Source organism: Paroedura picta, chromosome 12, assembly GCF_049243985.1.
Source record: "Paroedura picta isolate Pp20150507F chromosome 12, Ppicta_v3.0, whole genome shotgun sequence".
Taxonomy (NCBI): domain Eukaryota; kingdom Metazoa; phylum Chordata; class Lepidosauria; order Squamata; family Gekkonidae; genus Paroedura; species Paroedura picta.
This window is the reverse complement of record NC_135380.1, coordinates 17,433,806-17,450,682: the sequence shown is the minus strand read 5'-3', so window position 1 is coordinate 17,450,682 and position 16,877 is coordinate 17,433,806. Positions and strand designations below refer to the sequence as shown.

At 43.1% G+C, this 16,877-nt stretch overlaps 1 long non-coding RNA gene across 1 annotated transcript; it reads right to left on the bottom strand.

Annotated features, from left to right (window-relative positions):
• Positions 1-12,309: 12,309 nt before the first annotated feature.
• Positions 12,310-15,641, bottom strand: LOC143822025 (uncharacterized). Its single transcript, XR_013226018.1, has 3 exons — positions 15,603-15,641; positions 14,212-14,355; positions 12,310-12,381 (listed from the first exon to the last, which is right to left on the bottom strand). It is a non-coding gene; the product is annotated as an uncharacterized LOC143822025 (long non-coding RNA).
• Between the last annotated feature and the right edge of the window lie 1,236 nt (positions 15,642-16,877).

Below are 16,877 nucleotides of genomic sequence, written 5' to 3'. Positions count from 1 at the left end.
ATGTCTTGACAGAAACAAACCAAATAAAAAAGAACACTATTTTAGAATTTCGAATGTACACCAGGTCCCAAGAATTCAAAACACAAGTCAAAATTGTCATGAATAAAATATAAAACATCTCCAGTCACTTCCTCCTCATATACTGCAAAGGGAATTTTTTGACAAACCTGCATGTGATTAGGGCATCGGAGGACAGGACTTTAAAATCAAATGCTAAAGAGAAGCCACAAAAACAAAACACTGTAACCGTCCTAACAAACATAAATATATATATTTTATAAGCTGGGCCTATATGACCAGCTACCGGGGAAGCGAAACTCCTTTCTTTCCCCGTGGAATTAAATAGGCTTCACATTAAAATGACTTTCAATCACCAATGCAATTGCTTGGTCCTGAACTGATGACAACTTCGCAAAGAATGACTCCGCGTCCCAGAACTATCTCCTGAGTCCAACTTATTTCATTTTGTGGTTTGAAACTTTGAACTGCTTGTCAGCTTTTGGCGGAAGATTTAGAAGACTCAACCACAATTTATGACCACTTCTTCTTCCCTTGCTCTGGGAAATACAATCATTTCAGAGGAGTCCAGACTTCTGGCCGCAGCCATTTTCTTTCCATTTTTAGGACACGAGGATCAAAAGAGAAAGGACAGAAAAACAATGTTTCACTTAGGAACATCACAGAGGCACTGAGATAAAGGGATGCTTAAAGCCTTGAATAGCTAAAATGACTCTCTCTTATAAGGTAGAGATCACTTTCTGTGTTTGAAACAGCAACATCTAATACTGGATAATCGTATCACAGGGGACTCCTGATGAGAAAATTACTAAGCAACGCAAAAGGTATTATATTAGGTGCTGATAATGTGAGCACAAAACTCATTGACAAAAGTAGCATCTCTAGATTACTGGCTGGTTTTGGTCTACTTAATGGCTGATTTTTGTCCCTGTTTTGTTCCATTGTTCCTAAAGGAAAATGATTCTCATACCAGCTCTTCCCCCAAGCCACCCCACTGACCTTTTGTCCAGGATTGGTAGACTACCTGGGTCGAGGCAGCTCTTTCAGGGCAATTGTCTTTTCATGCACACCAGGTCCATATCCTGCCCCACAAAAAATTATGGTCTTACTATTTATGGACCTGGCATTGCACGACACTAATGTTGAAGAAAGGCTATTTTTCCTAGCCCTGCTACCTATGTGTCTCAGGATGGGCTGAAGGTTAGAAGGGGTACAAGCATTATCATATCTCCCACAATGACAACCCACCATTCTATCTTGGCTTTTTTGGGAAGGAGGGGGCTGTACAAATAAGGACAACCTCCTTCTGTGCTCTCCATCCCATCAGTTAAGATGCCCTTCTGAAGCACTGTTTCCTGTGGCCTCACCTGCAGAAATAAGGCATGTCACCAGATGCAGAGCTTCTTGGTGTTGGCCCCTTACCTTTTGAAGTGCTCGCCACTTTGAGGCTTACCTGGCACTCTTTTTTAGATGCTTTGCCATTTTTTTCCCCAGGTTGATTAAACTTTCCATTTTTCAGTTGGATCTAGGTTCTCCATGGAGATCAGCAACCCTGTTGGGACCTTGATTTTGTTATCATGTGTCAAGCCTCAGCAAACACTGATAGGAACTGTGTCGTGTGTTAAAAACTCTTTGAGAAGGGAATCAGGAGCCATTTGGGGTCATGTGCTTTTCTGGACATCATGTGGAAATCATCTGGCTCTCCAGGCATCCTTGTAGGCACCAGGAGAAGGTTGAAAGGGAACTTTTCAAGTGCTGAAACAGCTGTGAGAGTGACAAAGACATCATACTGTGGGTGCAGTCAGGATCAGGGCCTTGAGGCATTTTTAAATGATTTTAAAATGGTAGCCTTGAGGCTGCCTTCACATCTAGTTTGGCTCTCAGTTGTCCCTTTTGCAGCCATGTTTTGATTCAAAATGTGGACCTTTTAGACACTCCCTCTTTCCTCTCTTGCTTTTCTAATAGCACCCCATTAATAACTTCTTCCTAGAGATCTCGGGGGGGTTTAGTAGTCCCTAAAATTGCAAATGGGCACCATAAATTTCTTTGCTAAGTGTCTTCTTATGGGAGAGGGGTGCAGAATCAATGAAACCCTGGGTGGCAATAATGCAACCATATTAAATTTACAGAGTCTGGTTAAACAGTACACATGCTTCGCCAGTCTATGAAGTGTAGCTTCAGGATCTTTTTTATAGGCTTTTCTTTTTTTCTTTTATGGAGGGGCTGTAAACAGGCAGTTAAACTAATATTTTGTTACATTCGCTGTTCACTGGATTTAGTTTTATAGATTTCTCAGATAAAAGCTTATTGTTATTTCTTATGCCCTCTTGCCATCTGTACTTAAGGACCAAGGGCTCTTCTCTTCCATTAGACCTGGGCTCTGAAATAAAAACAATAGGTCACCGTCTTTTGTTTTCTAAAAGAACTCTTGCGGTCCTTATTAGCAGGAATTTAAGCTGTTAAACCATTAAGGCAATATAATGACTGGCCAAGGGAATGCCCTAATATTGACACATCCTATAGGGTACGGTTGCAATTAGGCCTTTATTCCCACTTTCCTAAGAAGGCATTCTTTGTCCTGCTTCCAGAGCTGCCAGAAAAATAATAAAACAATTTAGTTGATTTCTAGGCCAAGCCAAAAGGACACGTTATTTGTTGCAAACCTTTGTAGCAGGGCTTCTCCTTGTCAAAACAAGGTTGTGGCACCTTAAAAGCTAACCAAATTTTATTTCAGCATATACCCTTTCATGCACCAGAGCTTACTTTGTGAGGTGTTAGAATAAAATGCAATTTGCCTTCCCGGGGTCTCTTTCACCACCATCCCAAGCGGAATTACACCCTTGCACAGGGGATACCTTTACCTTTACCTTTACATCCTCTGCTTAGGATGTCACTGTTTCTCAGTTAACCCTCAATTATGGCAATATCATACAGCCAAATATAGCATTATTACATTGTTCTGTTCACAATGTCCTCTTCTCAGTGGGTGGGACCACACATATAACAAATCTTGGCAGGGAGCAAGATTTGGGGTGCGGGGTGGGGTGACAAGTCCAGCAGGTAAATAGGAAAAGGTGAATTTCCACAACATCTCACTGTCTAACAGAGAAATCCTCTGCGGAACCTGCCCTGCAGCATAAACATGGTGCCACTAGACCTTTCCCTATGGGCATGTGCAGATAAAATCAGTCCCTGTTGTTTTCTGAGGATAGCCAGCTACTGCACCAATGTGGTCAGTGGAGGGGTTGCACTGAGGTGGTGGCACTGTGTTGGACAGGGCAGCCAGGACCAATCAGGAGTCATGTGGCAAGGGAACAGACTCCAGCACCCATCACAGACAGGAGGGCAGAGGGGTGGGCCACAAAAGTTTTGTTGACACACCAATTCCTTAAGGGCCCAATTTCCATCAGTAGTGCTGAGTGAAGAGGGGGTTCGAGCTGTCTACCATGTGGGCATCCACAACTGCCTTAATACCCACACAGAACACGGGGTCGCCAAAGGGCAGAAGGTGTCATTGCTACCCTATGTACTTCTCCCATTACCAACTACTTCCTGTAAGTCTGCACGGCATGGAGCTATATGGGCAAGGTGGGCCTTCATTGGGTGCCAGGTAGGATTGGGGCTGGCATGGGGTGTGTGCTCATTGGGTGCTCACTTGCTCAGTATCCTGAATTGTTTGTATGCCTGTGGGCATTGCTACAGCATCTGTGTGGTGAAGAAGGTCGGAAAGCACAGAATTTGACAGGGATCGGGTTTCATTTTGAAGCTTTGGACCTGTAGCCATGTAGCCATTATTTATTTTATTCATTTATAATTTCATTTATATAGGTTTAATTCATTCAGAAGGAATATTTCTATTCCACCTATTTGCTAAACCGGACTCAAGGTAGCTCCCGTAAAATCAAATCTGACGATAAAACCCTCAAAGCAAAAGCCCCAAACATCCAGAACCGGCAGCTTCACGCACAGACTGCAGTGTTAAAGCCTTTACAAAACTTAACAAGGCAAAGACAGCAGAGCAGGTTTTCTGGGGAAGTTGCACACCAAAGGTTTCTCTTAAGCCTTGAGATCTACTGCAGGCTCAGTAGCCGAAGAAAGCAGCAAAGGAAGCCCCCCTGCTGTTTTCAAATAGTCTGCTGCTGACTGGGTGGGAAAGATCCAAGGCAGCTGCTCCATATGCCTCCCACATTGTGTACGGGACTCCGGGTGTGCCACACAGCAGGTCAGGTTTGATACAGATGAATCTGATGAAACTGAAATTTAGGTTTTGGGGTCAAAAACCGCAAGGATCAAAATCTGGAGAAATCTCCTCCGACGTACACCCCTACGGGAGTTTGAGCTTTCTTCCATCTTAGCAGACCACAATTTGCCTCAAACTGATTTTGAAACCTCCTTTAAGTTCAAATGCGGTCCCCCATGTGACCTGGGGAATGCAGCTGCTTTCTGGGAGTCTAAGAAGCAGACTGCCAGTGTAGGCAGAAGGAGTGATGTAGTTCTCTAGATTGTGTCCTCTGTAACCTTAAGCTGCTGTTGCTAATGTGTTAAGTTATTTGGAGTTCCTTTTTCAGTAGAATGTCAAGTGCCCAAGAGAATGGGTGACTTGTTTCTAGCAGATGATGCCAGTGCTATCTCAGAAGCTTTCAGGTTCAAAAGAGGTTTCCCATGCAGAGAAACCCAAGATGAGAGTTGCTTTGAGTATGTGACCCTAAGTTTATGGTTCTCTGGTAAAGGTTGACTTTGATTCCCCAACCCTTGGATGAAGCTGACTCAGATGCTGCATTGTCTCATGCACTGAGTCATATGAGGTACGTGTGAGGATATCTTATACCTTAATGATATGTGTGGGTAGCACAATAGGGCGGGGCTCACTTATATGACTCTTTCCCACTCAATTCACACTCTCCTTTCAAGCAGTCTACATCTGCTGACTGGGTGGGAAAGATCCAGTCAACTTTCTCAACTCACAGATTTGTAGACCACCGTGTCATAGTAATTTTGGTTTCTCGTTCAGCATCAGCTGCTTTGCTGTGAGATAAAAGCAGAATACTCCCATTCATGTATCTGCTCCTTGGCTCCTTGGAAGAAAAGCAAGTAACTAGTGTCAGTAGCATCCATGTGTTATGTATTTTAAAAGGTAAAAGGTAAAGGTATCCCCTATGCAAGCACCGAGTCATGTCTGACCCTTGGGGTGACGCCCTCTAGCGTTTTCATGGCAGACTCAATACAGGGTGGTTTGCCAGTGCCTTCCCCAGTCATTACCATTTACTCCCCAGCAAGCTGAGTACTCATTTTACCGACCTTGGAAGGATGGAAGGCTGAGTCAACCTTGAGCCGGCTGCTGGGATTGAACTCCCAACCTCATGGGCAGAGCTTTCAGACTGCATGTCTGCTGCCTTATCACTCTGTGCCACAAGAGGCTCATGTTACGTATTTACTGCACGTTAAAACACCGTAGAGACTGTTCTCCTAGAAAAGGCTCCACCACCACCACCCATCATTTCATTCTAAAAATTAAGCTCATAAATGTAGCTGCTTAAAAAAAAACAGGAATAAGTACGATGGCACTAAGGAGATGTATGAACAGCTGGATTTATCAATGGAGGGGAAGGGATAATGTATTTATTTACACCCTGGCCATAAGCATGCGGCTTGCAAACAAGTTCTATTGAGACTTATAGGATTTGCTTACAAGTAAGCTTGGGAAGATGACGTCAGCTAGCTGAATTAATGGAAGGGATGCAGATTTGAAGGAAAAGAATTCCAAACAGAAAAAAAATGTCTAAGATTATAGGATTATGCGAGGTTAAGATAAGAACAGGCATAGTGTAGCTGGACAAGTCGAATGGATTTTTATCATGGGGATCTTGGGAGATTGCATAGCCACATTTGCATCGAAATGGTGCCATTGACATTGCATCGGGGTGAAGGACCCAATAAAGTAACGGAGAACGAAAATGCTATGCAAATGAGCAGCCATACAATTTCCGAGGGTGCCAGAGTCGATTTTAATGCCAGACAGCATGCCAAGAGAATGGAAGTGAAGGACCATGACCAAGGTTGCAATAGTATATTTGGCAACAACAAAATTTTTGTTCTGCACCTAGGGAGTCCGGGATCGGCACTCAGATATATGGCACGCATTAAGCCATTTAGCATTTAGGAAGGGGTGGCAGCGGAGGGGATAGTTAATGAGGAAGGGAGAGAAAGGCATGGCAAATGGATATATGTGATGTGGCTGTTGAAGTGAGTCTGTGAGGTGGGCACAGGTGCTATGAAGGGGAAGCAGCTGGAAATGGGAGCAGGAGTGCATGAACAAAGCTGCAGAGGCATATGGATTGACAGCAAACCTAGACATGCGTATGGAGTGCCAGATGGTGCAAAAAAGGCTGTGGGGTGGGGGAAGAAGTGAGGGCAAAGATGATGAGAACAAGCTATGGGAGTTGCTGAAAAATGCTGAGAAAACCCAGCTATGGAATGTGAGAATCTCAGTGACAGGCTATTAATGCGGAGAAGGTTGCAGGAGAGTTAGGCTAGGTTAGCACAGATGGGTATGCCCTAGGACTTCAATTTTTCATCCCTGCCCTTTCAACCTGCAACCATTGTTTCAGTTCTGCTTCTCCATTGCGCAAACCAAATCTACGATCCTTTATTTTCAGACCACTTTCTGGAAACCTTCCCCAAAAGAGGTATGCATAATTCAAAGAGATTTGTGAATCAATACATCGGCAGACACATATGTCATGTGCAAAAATGATGTACATGGTCTGCATAAATGATGTGCAGATTGCATAGAAAATAAATACTACATGCATATTCATACCAGACAAAAAGAGAACATTTCCTTGTTTGTTGTACATTCTTTGTGATTTAATTCATAAACATTCAAAATAGCTAGATAATTTCCTAGATTTCTGTAAAGCTGATTCACAATGTATTCCTAAACTTACCACTCTCCTTCCCTCATGGAGATCTTTCCCTGCAGCCCAAGAAACTGCTTGGGCCTAAACAGAGGCTTGCAATTTTATCAGCCTCCAGGTGGGGCCTGGAGATCTTCCATAATTACAATTGATTTCCAGACTACATAGAGCAATTCCCCTAGAGAAAATGGCTGCTTTGGAGACATTAGAAATTGATGAGGACCCTTCCCTTCCCAGGTTCTACCCACAAATCTCCAGGAATTTCCCAGAAATTGGCAACAAACAGGTGCTCTGGCATTTGGCCAAGGTTATATGGCAGGGGTCCTTTCTGAACCTGAGGTGCCTTTGGAATTCTGAAACAGTGTGACGGGCACAGCTACTAAATGGTTTCCACAGTAGCTTACCTTCAGTCACACACAGAGATCTTTGTAGTTATCTAGACTGTGGAATCTGTACAGCCAATCAAGCATCCAGTGGCCAATCAGAAGTCCCACTTGGCCTGGGCCACTTTCCCAAAACACTTGGTGGGCACCAGGAAAGACATCTGTTGTAACTTTGGCTTCTGCCACAGGGTATTTGCCCGAATACTAGAGCATCACCAATGCTGCTATACCAAGACAGAGAGTTTGGCGTAGTGGTTAAAAATGGCAGCCTCTAATCTGGAGAGCCATGTATGATTCCTCATTCCTTCACATGCAGCCAGCTGGGTCACCTTGGGCCAGTCACAGACCTGTTACAATTATTCTCATAGAGCAGTTCTGTCAGAGTTATCTCCTCCCCACCTACCTCACAGGATATCTGTTTTGGGGAGAGGAAGGGAAGGTTATTGTAAACCACTTTGAGATTCCTTCAGGAAGTGAAAAGTATGGCATAGAAAACCAACTCTTCCACTCTTCTTCTTTTTATATGTGATGATGTTACTTCTCAGCCATATCACAAGTGGCGTAGGCACATAGCTGCAACATCAAATGGGACTTGCTCTTTTTCCAGTTAAGTCCCTCTGCCAGTCAGCTCATCAATGATAGGGCAGAGGAGCAAGGCAGCAGGAGGCCCTCACCATCAGAGAGTCTGAAATCCCTAAATCTTTCAAGGTCTATGGTCTTCGCTTTGTTAGACTTAGGAAATTCCTAGAGTATCATGGGGGTGGATGTAATGTCACTTGTGGGTTTGCAGCATTCCGCTTTTACAGCCAACGCTTACTTGAATGGCAACCATTGTTCTCCAAGATAAGGAACTGAATGGCGAGTCTATTTAAGAGACAACATGGCTAAATCGTGAAGTATATGTTTTAAAAATGTTTCTGTTTCACTGACAATTCCAGCTGTGAGGAAAGCTCAGGAAAGTTAAGGCTTTCTGAAATAAGGAGAGACTGCCCATTATGCCCACTGCTAATCTACCAGCCTAAGCCTTTTTTTTCAGCCAAAATGTAAATAAAGCCAATGAAAGAGACACAGTCAGAAGTCTAGCAAGTAGATGGAGGTTACGAAGTTGTGTAACAGAAGCCTGTTTCCTTCACAGAAGCCGTGATTATCTGTTCAATATAAAGTACTTCTGGATGTCAAGCAGTAAATGCATTCCCTTAAGACCATGACAGAGTCATGTAAGTATCTGATTCTGTATCTGTCTAGATGAGGCTCTCAAGAATGTGGAAATAGATCCCACTGTCATGTTGGCCTCCACCACCCCTTCTTGTGCAGAGAAGTTTAGTTTGACAGGGCAAGAAGAAAATATACTGTGGAAGCAAAAAAACCAATTCATTAGTAAGAACCTGATAATTATGGAGCAGAGTGGTAAGGCAGTGACATGCTGTCTGAAAGCTCTGCCCATAAGGCTGGGAGTTCAATCCCAGCAGCCAGCTCAAGGTTGATTCAACCTTCCATCCTTCCGAGGTCGGTAAAATGAGTACCCAGTTTGCTGGGGGGTAAATGGTAATGACTGGGGAAGGCACTGGCAAACCACCCCGTATTGAGTCTGCCATGAAAACGCTAGAGGGCGTCACCCCAAGGGTCAGACATGACTCGGTGCTTGCACAGGGGATACCTTGACCTTTTACCTTTATGATATATTTCCTGGGCTTGGACATCTTCATAGTGGGCAGTCTCGAGAAGCATAGTTGGATTTGTGATGTGCATGTTGCTGCCCTGTTGAAAAAGGTGCTGATGGCCTCAGGTGTTGATGTTGTCATCGTTTGCAACTTCTTGGTTCAGAATATGAATGTGTCAAGTTCCTAATGGTTGACTGTCTTAAGACTCAAGGACCATTTTTCAGAGTTGTTCTCCACTTATGTAAAATTAAATGAGATGAGATTTCATAAAAATGTGCGACCAGCATTCATCATTTAATAAACTGATCCTTGATTGCTGTAAACCTAATGTTTCAGCCACATGGTCAAACAGTCTCTTGTTTGAAAAACATCTCAGCTGTGAGAATACTAGGATAAATAACTCAGGGGGAGAACCTACCCAGAAGTAAATTCTCTCTTGTTCCTTTTATATGTTTGTTTGAGAGTTAGTCTCACCTGCTGCCGGCTGGTGCTTAGTTTTGGGGGGAGGGATAGGATAAAGTGTATGCATATCTTATATTCTAATAGGCATCCAGGGCTCTCATCTGTGGATAGCTAAATCCACAGATTGGGGGCACACATTTTTTCAGAAAACATGGGATACTCTTCACCAGGTTTGCAGGAAAAAAATATGAAATGGTTTCTGGGGTTTAACTCACTTGAAAAGTATGAAAGTATGATGTGTGATTACCTCGGTGGGCTGGAGCCTGGGAGCAATGGAGGGCTTGCTGAAAACTAGGGGACACATCAGGTGGTGACTGCCAAAGAGTATGGGCATTGTGGAGCACTGGATGATTCTCCAGGTTATCAGATGCTAGGCAAAGAGGGACAATGTGTTTTCCGAATACAATGCTGGAGAATCCTCTGAATATAATCTAAGAATAAATCATAGGCTATTTCTTATTGGACATAAAATGGAACTAGTGGGTAACTAGTTTCCTGAACTTCTTGGGGGAATAAAAGGCAGGTGGGAGGAATGTTGTAAGTCACTTTGAGGCGTCATTGGATAGAAAGGAAGTGTATACATTAAGTAAAGTAATAAAATTGCACATAATTTATATGTATATTAATCTGAATGATGGCAATGTTGATTGATACACAAATCATGTTGAAAAATGCAGGAGGAAATATGCGAGCAAAGAAAAATGGGGTGAAAATAAAGCATTGTGCATCAAGGTTGCACAAGAGAGAAGCAAAATCTCAAAGAGAAGTCATCCCCATGTTCCAAGTATGGTAGGAAGGAAATGTGTGGTATTAAAGCATTTCCCAGAGAAAATGCATAGCAGTTTTAACTTTTCAGTTGTTTCTCATGTAACAATTATACATTGAGTTCTTAGTGGTAGGTCCATTTCTTTGCAAAGCCAGATCTTAATTTAGTTCTAAAGACTCTGACTCAGGGTCACTCAATAACATTGACTGACAATAGAAAATTGTTCTTTGTGCAAAGCACATTTCATTTCACAGAATTCACAAGGATATGCCCACATTCTTTTAAGAAACCCACAACATCTATCTATATATCACTTTCTCAAGTCTGGTTCCCATCTGCAGATCTTTAAATCCTGTCAACTTTGGGGAGCCTCCCCCCACCAGTTTGCAGGAAAACGTGAAATATTAAAAAATAGAATCATAGAGTTGGAAGGGGCCATACAGGCCATTGAGTCCAACTCTCTGCTCAGTGCAGGATCAGCCTAAAGCACCCATGATGAGTGTCTGTCCAGCCGCTGCTTGAAGACAGCCAGTGAGGGGGAGCTCACCACCTCCTTAGGCAGCTGATTCCATTGCTGACTTATTCTGACTGTGAGAGAAGTGGAGAACAAAGGAAAGGAAAAGAAACCCCCTCTCCTTTCAGTCTGTGGGAAGGTAAGTAGCTGGCCCAATTGCCACAAAAGGTCACCTTCCCTTCATCCTTGTATATTATGCTTTTGACCTATGCTGTTCTTCCCACTAACCATAGATAGAGCTTTCCCAGCCAGTTATATTATCTAGCCTGAATTACCGTCAATGAAAAGCAGGTGGCAAAAGACACCATTTAGAAAGGGAGAGATGGGCTGATACAGCAACTAGCCTTCAGAGGGTTGGATCCACAAGGGGTTTTTTTCCCCTGCATGTAAAAAATGGGATGTCCTCTTTGATTACTCAAAAAGGCTATGCTGATAATTGTGGGACCTGCATATACAAATATATTGGGGAGAGGTATAGTATGAAGAAAATTTGAGTGCAGGGAGTGCCTGCAGAGGTGCAGGATAACAGGGCAAACTTAACACAACAAATATACAATCCAAGATTGCAACCTAATGTCAAACTCCAACCGAACTCCAAGCCCAAATGAACTCCAAGCCCAAACTCCAAGCCCAACAAATGTAAAATCAGAGCATCTGTGCCAATGTACAGCCTGAGAATCAAATGCAGTATTGAACCCGAGAATCCACTGTAAATCACCAACCCAATACAAAGTCAATTAAGGAAATAATGCAATGTTGCAAGACCAAGAAAACCAATTTTGGAGGAAAGATCCAAGCCAAATTAACCTGGCAAGCTGATACCAAGCCCCAGGAAGGCAAAGATACACTGGGGGAAAAAAACAGTCCTGGGGGCCTTAATATGGTGACTCCTGATATTCCTGATTACTGCCAAATATTTCCAGGATTTTGGGAGACCGTTTCTTCAAAATGAATAATGCAGAAAGCTGATAGGGAAAAAAGTTGATTCCTTTGAAATGTGGTAGTTGGGGAGTTTTATGGATACACATAAGTGAATTTTTGATCAAATCCCTAGAAACAAAACCGACTAAACAAAGGCTTTTCTACTTTGAGAGGACAAGAGCCATTGGAAAAGACAATAATGCTAGGAAAAGTTGAAGACAGCAGGAAAAGAGGAAGACCCAACATGAGATGGATTGTTCAATGGAGCCTGCCTGCACAGATGAGCAGTAAAACTTTCTAGTGTCAGTGGGGGGAGGGCACTTAACTGCTTTCAAGCTATAATATAATAGACCAGATCTATAATTTCTCACTAGATTTGGTCTACCTAAAGGCAGAACTCGTTTCAGGTGGTAGAGGATCTTATAACTTTGTGTTACATTCTAAGGTAGAAAGACTCCTGAGGCAGCATTAGCCCTTTTATGTACATTTGGTCAATTATTTTAGATGGATTCAACTCCACTTAAGATTGCAGTGAAAGAAAAGCGAAACATTGCATATTTGGATTGTATCCTCAAGTGGTCACTACATAACACCTACCTTACTGTCCCAACCACTTTTTCCTTCAGATTTCCTTATTTTATTGACAACGTTTTAGCTCTCTTTTCTCCTCCAAAGTGCAGATCATGTATTCATAAAGAATAGTGCTTCTCCGTGGTTCTCTATCTTCACAAACAGGGACCTAAAGATTAGGGTGAGCAGGGTGCTCAGCATAAGACCGGTTCAGACTCTAAATCTGAATGGAGAAACGTTCGGCCGGAAATGAATCCAAACAAGTGGGTATCAAAGAAAAAGTTTCCCCAGTGACTGATTAGAAAGTTGGATGATAAAAAAAATGTGAACATTATGTTTGAACTGGAAAATCCCTCTTTGTTTCATCAGTATTTTAATGGAAATGGAAGGTGCCTGGTATCTTGTAGGTCAACGACTCCCTCTGTTGTAAATCTTCTTATGAAATAAAAGCTGCAGACAGGTGTCTTAAGAAAGCAAAGCCTATTGCCAAGGAAAAGAATGCCTATCCTGAAGAATTCATCTTCAGTCCTAAGCATGGCAGTCTGAGGCAATCGCTTTTTATAAGAGACTAGCTTCACAGCTCATTCCTAAGAATGGGCCCTGAAAGGGTCTCCTCCCCTGGCCCCTGGCCAGGCAGCTTAAGGTGGCTTTGGGCGGCAGCTCGCAGCCAAATCAAGTGGGGTGGGTGGGGGCTGGGCAGCTAGTTAGCAGGGCTGAGACAGAGCTCCTTAGCAGGCAGTCAGCAGGCTGGGAGGCCCTCATTAGCAGGCCCTCCACCATGACCCTTTGCCCAGGGCCCTCTCACCTGCTGCTGGCTACAGGCACTGAGGCGTCTGAGAGCAAAGAGGCTAGAGTCCAGGGCTGGAGGGCATGAGCCGCAGGGGCAGGGCCAATCAAGACAAAGCTGGCTGCACCCTGATTGGCCCTATTCCAACTTGGACAGCCGGACACATCCCACCCCCTAGGCTGTTTCAGAAGTATATAGAGGAACAACAATGGATAAGGATGTGCTTAAAGTTTCAAGAAAACTTTATTCATCTTGGTTACACTGACCATCAATGCTATTAATTCATTTTTTATTATTATTCTAGGGGTTTTACTTCTTTCTTCTTTATGTCTTCCCTCCCTACTTATTGTGCGGGTTAGACCTTGGGTTAGGTAACCTGGGACTACTTTTACCACCTTATGAGAAGGAAGGACCCTGGAGAAGAGCCTAATGCTGGCAGTGATTGAGGGCAAAAGAAGAAGGGGAGGACAGAGAATGAGGTTGCTGGATGGAGTCACTGAAGCAGCCGGTGCAAGCTTAAATAGACTCCGGGGAATGGTAGAGGACAGGAAGGCCTAGAGGATCATTGTCCATGGGGTCATGATGGGTCGGACATGACTTCGCAACTAACAACAACAACTTTTACCAAGGAGATCAAAGGAATCAGACTATCCTTAGCATACAGGGAATCAGGGGAGCAAAGAGTTGCCTAGATGGATTCACAGAATGTTCTGAACAGCTTGGGTGTGGTTGTAACAGTTATAGCAGCCTTGTCCCTGCCCAGAACATCACACTGGACAAGAACGGGGATGGGGGAAAGAGAAGCTTGGCTAGTCCATTATATTACTCACCCCCCCCCCCGAATGTTGCTAATTTATAATAGCATTAATAAAAACCATTCCCCCCCATTGGCCTGTATGATTTGTTAATGTTTAGTGTGCTGCATTTCACCAAATAATCTGCTATTGTGGCTTCTTTATTTATATCTTTATATTCTCACTTGTTCCATCTTAATCCATATTTAATTGCGGCACAGTATTATTGGCTTCCATGAGCTCATGGATCTCGTGTTGCAATCATTTTGCCTTCCTTGGACCTCCTCAACAACCAAATAGCTCTTGATCCTATCAGGTGGCATGACACAGGCCCAGCCTTCCTTCACTTGTCAATCCACCATTTGGCTACAAGTCCATGTCAGCTGTCATAGTTCAAAGAGTTCAAAGGTGTACCAACCTGTAATTCTTGTAGGTTACTGGTATTTCCACTTCATATTCCAGGGCATCTCTTCAAGGAGTGGGGGAAAGGATGGCAATGTTCACAGAGAAGTGCTTGAGATCCTCAGCCTTTCAAGGAGAACCAAGCTTGCCATTTGTACCTCTGCCAATCCAAGGAACAATACATCTTACAGCTGGATGAATCCCGCCATGTACTGCAGAATTTTTCCCCCTGCAGTCAGCTTGGTGTGTCTGCCAAATGCTTACAAGCACCCAGATGCCCTTTTGTTTTCAAATTAAGCCTCGCAGCATATTTATAAACATATGCTCAATATATTTCTGAATAAGCAGACTCATAAAATGGAGATGAAGCAAATATGATCTGGAATTTGTAACACTGTCTGTGTTAGGGGAAGTCTAAATGGATGAGGGTGTTTTGATCTATAAAAAATAAGAAATGACTAAGAGGAATTATTATTGAGAAAGGTATAAAAGGTACACTGATCTTTCATGAATGACTCAGGGAGAATGGAGCCTTGTGCTGACCATACCAGTTTCTGAACTCTGAATAGTTCAGAAGGAACAGGCATCCTAACCAGGAGAGTCTGTGGTTCAGTGGCAGTGCCTGCTTTGCCTGCAGAAGTTCCTATGTTCTATCTCTGGTATCTCCAGTTAATAGAGTCAGTTTGTAGTTGACTTCTGAGACCTTGGAGAGCTGCTGCTAGTCATAATAGCCAAAGCTGACCCTGAGAGACCAAAGCCTGACTCCCTATAAGGTAGGTTTCTATGTTCATCCCTTTCATTGGAATCTGAGTCTTTACCTGGCGCCAAACATATAAGTGATTGGGTTATGAGAGGATGCTGTGGGAAGAGCTGCAGAGCTAGATGGGAGTGCTTGATAGCAAGGATGAACAATAGTCTAATTTCTTCATGTATGCATTTACATGTTTGTAAATGGTTTGGGTTTTCTAGTTTTCACTCTTGGGTTCCCCCCCTTTTTTTTGCACTGGAATAATGGGAAATGGCTACATTGGATGGGGAAAATTCAGAAGAAGGATACCAAATGTAGTGAAAATAAAGACTCATGATTTCAGTTTGCACAAGGGGAAGTCCCACTGAGAAAGGAAACTGGTGTCCCCCAAATTCTCCTAATACTTCCAAGCCCCATGTTTATGTATGATGTCATCCTGCTGCTATGTCACCAAGGACCTTGCTTGTTAGTGGTGCCAGCTCTGATTTAAGACATTCCTGGAGACTTGAGGATGGTACCCAAGGAAGGTGTTTGGGGAGGGAAGTTCAGCAACGATTTAACACTACAGATTTGACCCTCCAAATCTGACTTTCCTTCAAGGGAACAGAGGTTAAGAGTCTGGTGTTCTCTTGTGATTCCAAGAAAACTCCAAGGCCTACCTGGAGGTTGAACACCATATTGCATCATCTGTCGCCAGGGTGATGGTCTTGCTGAGAGTAGTCATGGTCCTGTGACATCATAACTGATCTTGTTTACCATCTTTTCTGCCACCAGCTCCATATGGAATCATATGACAGAACAAAATGACAGAAAAGTAGAAGTTGGAGTTGGGGGTGCGAGGTGGAGCTGCAGAATAATCAGGACATAGCAAATGCAGTGGCAATTGTCAAGTCAACTGTATTTGTCAACCAGCTTTGGGGTACTAATGACCAATTCAAACTTGGAGGAGAGGATAGAAAGCTTTGGCAACCTCAAGGATATCAGGCATGTTTTGATGTCTGCAGGCATCTGTCAGTGACCTGCTTTCATAATCAGGTTCATTCATCTCTTGTTCCTGGATCAATTCTGTATTGAACTTGAGAGAATTGGGCTGTCCCAGGTGACAAATGCAGCAGGACCTGATACACATAAGAACATAAGTTGAGCCTGCTGAGTCAGACCAACTGCCCTTCTAGTCCAGCTTCTTTCTTATTTCACATAGTACCCAATCTGTTGTCCTGGAAGGTCAATTAAGAAGATTTAAAGCTAAGTCTTTGCCCTGATCTTGCCTCCTATCACTGGGGTTCAGAGGCTGACTGAACATGAATATTTAGTCACCGTGGCTAGTAGTCCCTGATGGATATATCCTCTGTGAATCTATCTAATCTCTTTTTAAAACCACCTAAGATTCACCTATGTAGTCCACATAGTTACAACATCCTAACATATTGTATTTGGCCAGAACAGGAGCCAGCGGCAGAGCTCCAATCTTTATAAAATTGAGGCTACAATTTTGAAGGGGGAGGGAATCCAGACTAACCTGATATATTTAAATCTTTCTGCTTTAACAACCCCTAAATCTAATGCTCCATTTAATCCAAGCTGTGACTCATTTGGAGTAAAACTCTGTCTGTTGGGAGCAGAGAAAATCTGATGCATATGCTATTGTTTATTTTTAGCCATACAAAAGCCATCACAAACAATGGGGTGATGGAAATTCTCTGAGCTGAAAAAGCCCATGGCATGTAAGCCTCAGAACAAGAGTATTAGGGATCATGCTCATTAATCTGTTGATTCAAAACAAGGTTCAGTTCCACACTATTAATAACTTATGGAAACATAATTAACACTTTTTAAATATCTCAATGTGAGTCTATGTGAGCTAGCTTGGTGCAGTGGTTAGGAATGCAGACTTCTAATCTGGCAAGCCAGGTTTGATTCCCTGCTCCTCCTTC